We start from the raw sequence: 6,329 nt of genomic DNA on the forward strand, positions 1-6,329 counted from the left end.
ATCTTGCACCCAAGGACACCACCTTTCCTTATGGCTTTTGCCAGGAAGTTCTCAACCCAGACCATTCACTTTTCCCACTGCTTTCCCATGGTGCTTAGCTCTCTATCCTGATGGCATCACCCATTCCTCTAGAAGCCTCCTTTAGATGGCCTTGCAGAGGGATATTCACTCCACCTGCTGAATTGACACTATAGTAGCAGCCTGCAACTACTTGAAATGTGGCTTCAGAGATGATGGAGATTTTCCTGCTAGCAGGAAGAGAAGGAAACCTCTACAAAGTGCAGCTTGGAAGGTTCAGACTCAAAGGTAGGAAAGAGAAATATCTCTCAAATGTGGAGTTGTGGTGCAATGGGTCACCCAGAGGGAGTCTGGCTCAGCCCATGGCTTTGTGTTTCAAGGAGCAGACAGCGATGGATGCAGAGATGTGACTGAAGGTACAGAAATGCCAGGTGAGAGCCAGGTGGGAAAGCAAGATGGGTGTCAAGAGCCTGAAGGGAAAGAGGTGCAGGCATGGGCCAGTGAAGGACAGCCTGCAGCAGAGATGAGTGAGGATTCTGGCAAGGCTGAATGGCCCAAAAGAACAAAAGGCCTCTGTCCCCTGGGCTATAGCAGTTGTCTCTTTCATCAAGGCCTATTGAGGAGAACTTTCATTCTCAGGATTTCAGGCTCTTCTTCTCCAAGGGCTGTGGTCAGGGCTTGGCCTTTCTGCTTCATCAAACCAACCAAGGTTTTCTCACCATGAGACACCTGCATTTTGCCTTTGTCTCCCAGTAGTCACAGCCTGCAGTTACTTTCTTTATCGAGTCCCTGGGGAGGCTTTGTCAGTAACAGCCCTCAGTGGGGTCCATTAATGCTGAAGGGGACTTGGGGCTTTGTTTCTGACTTGGACTTCTTGAGAGGTTTCCTCAGCCTCCTCTCAGCACCTGAGGTTCATGGACTCAGCCCAAATACACCATGGGGCTCGTTAAATCCTTTGGGTTTTGTCAAGCATTGCAGATTGCACAGCACATTGGAGGTTTCCGAGTGCAGGAAGATTGCAAAGAGCAACTGATAAAAGTTATTTTGAGGGGTTTATTTTCTTACTTTTCAGGTTACAAATTTCTGTGACTTGTGGAATGCCTGGCACAGGGATCACGGGACCTGCCAGGGCCCTGCCTCCTTCCGCAATGCCCGGGGGGCTTGCGCGGGCCTTGCCGGAGCCAGGCAGGTCCCCTTGTGCTGAGCTCCCAGTGACAGCACCAGCAGCTGCACTGCCCAGGGGCTGCTCCTGCCCTGACACCTTCTCAGCACCTCTGACACCAGCAGCTCCTGCACACAGAAGGCTCCTGCTTCGCCCCCAGCACCTCTGCAGGCAGAGCTCAGCTCCAAGCACATGAACAAGCCCAGCGCCTCCTCCTCACCCATCCCCTGCTCCTACAGCTGGGATGGCACCAGCACATCTCCTGACAGCTTCTCCTCCCTTTAGAGGACGCACCCACCATGTGTTTCAAGCCAGCACTAAAACAGGATTGCAAAGTCAAAGAACACGTACCTGGATGCGCAGGGCAGCCACGGGAGATGCAGCCTCCCGAGGGAGGGGTCTCCTCTGCACTGGTTACTGCAGGGCTCTGGCTCCTTCAATAGCCCACGCTCATCGTGGGGGCCCCGTCACAATGGGCGTCTCCGCAGCGACCACCACGGCTTTGTGATGGCGGCAGCATCGTGCCCATGGCACTGGGCACCCAGGGGTGCTCCAGGAGTCACTGTAGGGGACCAGCCTCTGCCCAGCTGGCTCTGGGAGGTCCCTCACGGGCTGCTCCTCCTCAGTGCCTTTGATCTGGATGTGCAGCATGCAAGGGGTCACAGCTCAACCTGGGCAATGGAACAGGGCGTCACGGCCACCTACGACAAGTGGAGAGTGACCGACATTGGCACAGCAGAGAATCATGGAATCCCTGACTGGGCTGGGCTGGAAGGGACCTTAAAGCTCATCCAGCTCCAATCCCTTCCACGGGCAGGGACACCTTCCACTAGAGCAGCTTGCTCCAAGCCCCTGTGTCCAACCTGGCCTTGAGCACTGCCAGGGATGGGGCAGCGACAGCTTCTCTGGGCACCCTGTGCCAGCGCCTCAGCACCTTTACAGGGAAAAACTTCTTCCTGAGATCTTATCTCATCTCCCCTCCCTGTCAGCTTAAAGCTGTTCCCCCTTGTCCTATCACTACACACCCTTTAAAAGAATCCCCCTCCACCTCTCTTGTAGGCATCCTGTTAGGTGCTGAAGGCAAAGTCATTGTCTTGGGCTTGGAGAAGCCTCACTGCGTGTCTATGAGGTTGGAGTAGCAGCAGTTTCTGTCTTCAGACATTGGAGTAGCCGCATTGCCGTGGCTGGCACTGCAGTAGCTGCTGTGCTTGTTGCAGTGGTGGGAACAGCTGCTGTGTTTATGCCTGTTGTTGGCATAACTTCAAAGATCCCACCTCAATCTCCCCTCTCTGTCAGGTTAAAGCCATTCCCCCTTGTCCCATCCCCACAGGCCCTTCTTCTCCCCACAAGAAATGAGGCCAGATCCCAGGATTTAAGGCAGCTTCAGCGCTCCGCTGCCGGCTCAGCCAGCACAACTCGCACACCGAGTCCAAAGCAGCCACTCTGGGGAAGTCACTTGAGGTGTTCTTGGCAACTCCTAAAGCACCCCAAGATCGCCATCGCCACCCACCTTGTTCCACGCTCCTGTGTCCACAGGTCTCAACGGCTCTGAGGCACCGAGACTGGAACCACCAGAGGAGCTGCTCTTGCCTCCTCCACTGGTAGCTTGTGCTCCATGGGGCTGCCGTCGTCTCCTGGTGTCTCCGCTGAAGGGTTCCATGGGGTTTCGTGGCCATATTCCAGAATCAGCCACCCCTGTGGTCCCCATGTCCCCAAGGTCATTGTGATGCGTGAGCTCTGACTGCGTCCATGGGGTTCTCTGGAGGTGCTTCAGGCATTCTCTGGGATTCTCTAGGGGTATCCCAGGGGTGCTCTGAGGGTCCTGAGGATGCTCTCAGGGTGCTTTAGGGGTCATCTCATATCAAATTCCACCCCAACCTGGCAAACTGGGTGTTTATTGGATTTTTTTTACTCCAATCTTTCCATGAGCAAGGAGCACTTTTTCAGTCCTGACCCTTATTCAATAGAATTTCTCTCCTTCTCATCAAACCTATATTAAGTCTGTGGTAAATCCGGGCAGAGCTGCCTCTCTGCATGCCGGAACCAGGAAAGACCTGCTGCCGAATGGATATCGTTCTGGGCAACCTGTGACAGTGTCCCACCACGCTCACAGGGAAGAACTTCCTCCTAAGGTCCCATCTTATTCACTTCCCTCTGTCAACTTAAACCCGTTAACACTTGTCTGATCACTACATGCCCTTGTAAAGAATCCCCCTCCAGCTTTCTTGTAGGCATCAAACAGATACTGGAATTCAAAGTCATTGCCTAAGTCATCATCTAAATTATCATTTACATCATCTTCAAATCGTTGTGAATTCACAGTTGAATTAAAATTCAATTATTGCTAAGTCACCATTGGATTCCCATTTGATTTTAATTCAGTCACTGATTAATTACCATTGGTCATTAATAAGGCCCTTTCAGTTATCCCCACAAGGATGACTTCTCTGAACCATTCCCCTCTGAAGCACAATGAGTCACAGCTCCAAGTCCACTTCCCTTCAGGTGTGCAGCAGCAGATCCAGCAAGTGCCCCTGCTCCAAATCAGTTCCTTGGCCGCCCTCTGCTCAGCTTTGGGCCAAGGCATGGGAGCAGGCCTGCTGTCCTGTGGCTGGTCACTCCGCTAAGGTGATTGTGTGTTCTCAGAAGCCCCAACAGAAGGTGGGGATGCTCAAAGGCTGGTAGTTGCAAAGCAGAGGAGGAGAGGTGGGCAGGCTGCCTTACCTTTCCTGGGCGGTAGTCTGCTGGCCCTGGCTTCTCTGTTTTGTCTCCTCCAAGGCTGCTTTTGGTTCCATCGTGTACGTGGGACCCCCTTTTCTGTAGATGTCCAGTTCCACCTTGGGGAATGCAGCAGGACCTGGTGTCTGTAAGAGAGGCAGGGAGGCTGCTGGGCATACAAGTGTTCTTCTGACAGGCAGGGTACTCAACAAAACGATCACACGCTAGCTGGATAACATGCACAGTAAATTAAACAAGCACACTAAAGCAAACTGGGTAGATATCTCTGTATAGTAAATAAGCACAATAAAACAAACCACATATATGTATAAATATACAAGTAAAGTACAGAGGAAATTAGCAATGCATCAAACCAATACTGCATAGAGAGAACAGAGATTAAGAAGAAACACATCACCAGTCACCACCGAATCATCATGCAGGCCCACACTTCAGCTGGAAAGCCGCCTTGCAGCCGATGGCAGGAGTCTCAGGTAATGGGGAAGTTCCTATGCAGTGCGTCCACCTATAGGTGAGGCCTCAAATTCGGCTACAAGAGACTCCTGCTTTTATACCCTTAGAAACAGAAGGGGCTTTATGCCACCTCTGTTACTGTTGACTCGCGGGGCCATGCAGTTTCTCATCATCTCAGTGTTGGGTTCACTGAGAGCATTGGCCAGGCACCCCTGCATGCCTAAGTGGGAAGCTCATAGAACAGCTGCTCCCTCACAGTCAGTATTTACAACCCAGATTCCACCAGGGCTGAGAATCATGAGTCTGCTATGTTGATGGTTGCCACCAAATAGTTCAGGACTGCCTTTGCACCAGCGTCAGGACTGCAAGAAAACACCCAGTTTGGGGCAGTGTCTATAATCTACCAATTGTGGACATGCAGTATCAGTTTGCTCCTTCTCACACCCTTTCCCCTGACTGGAAGAGTTGAGGATGGCCCCTACCTGGGTCCCCAAACCCTTGGATAGGGAGCATTCTGGAGGGTAGATTTTGTCTAGTTAAGCCCACCAGCACTTTTGGATCATTGACTAATGCTGCGCTTGAGCATTTTGGGCATCTCCCCACTGCCCCGGTCCTGCCAGCCCATCTGTGCCAAGCACTTACAATCAGCTGAGGGGAGCAGAGTGATGAGGGTATATTTAATAAAATGCTCAGTAACACTAAGGCCGTAAATGACAGAATCACAGAATATCTCCCTACTGAACACAAGTGCACGTCCTGTCTTTCACAGTGCTACCTCCTGTGCTCTTCAAGTTGCCTTCCTGAGCTTACGTGGTTTACCTTTAATGCTTATTTCTAGTCAAGGTGGTTTGAATCCTACTAACCCTTAAAGCTGTCACAATGTAATTAGAGAAACCCAAGCTGGATCAAACTATTTTTAAAGAAGTCATCTTTTAGAAACATGCATGCCAGGAGGTAAATTGCTCTTTGGTTAGATTTAGTCTCAATTACCTTTATGCAGAAGACATTTTGGGGCTGCAGCTGTGGCTGCCCTGCTCATCGAGGTACGTGTTCTTTGACTTTGCAATCTTGTTATAGTGCTGGCTTGAAACACATTGTGGGTGCGTGCTCTAAAGGGAGGAGAAGCTGTCAGGAGATGTGCTGGTGCCATCCCAGCTGTAGGAGCAGGGGATGGGTGAGGAGGAGGCGCTGGGCTCGTTCATGTGCTTGGAGCTCAGCTCTGCCTGCAGAGGTGCTGGGGGCGAAGCAGGAGCCTTCTGTGTGCAGGCGCTGCTGGTGTCAGAGGTGCTGAGAAGGTGTCAGGGCAGGAGCAGCCCCTGGGCAGTGCAGCTGCTGGTGCTGTCACTGGGAGCTCAGCACAAGGGGACCTGCCTGGCTCCGGCAAGGCCCGCGCAAGCCCACTGGGCATTGTGGAAGGTGGCAGGGCCCTGGCAGGTTCCAGTGATCCCTGTGCCAGGCATTCCACAAGTCACAGAAATTTGTAACCTGAAAAGTAAGAAAATAAACCCCTCAAAATAACTTTTATCAGTTGCTCTTTGCAATCTTCCTGCACTCGGAAACCTCCAATGTGCTGTGCAATCTGCAATGCTTGACAAAACCCAAAGGATTTAACGAGCCCCATGGTGTATTTGGGCTGAGTCCATGAACCTCAGGTGCTGAGAGGAGGCTGAGGAAACCTCTCAAGAAGTCCAAGTCAGAAACAAAGCCCCAAGTCCCCTTCAGCATTAATGGACCCCACTGAGGGCTGTTACTGACAAAGCCTCCCCAGGGACTCGATATAGAAAGTAACTGCAGGCTGTGACTACTGGGAGACAAAGGCAAAATGCAGGTGTCTCATGGTGAGAAAACCTTGGTTGGTTTGATGAAGCAGAAAGGCCAAGCCCTGACCACAGCCCTTGGAGAAGAAGAGCCTGAAATCCTGAGAATGAAAGTTCTCCTCAATAGGCCTTGATGAAAG

The sequence above is a fragment of the Psittacula echo genome, assembly GCF_963264785.1.
Source record: "Psittacula echo genome assembly, chromosome: 28".
NCBI lineage: Eukaryota > Metazoa > Chordata > Aves > Psittaciformes > Psittacidae > Psittacula > Psittacula echo.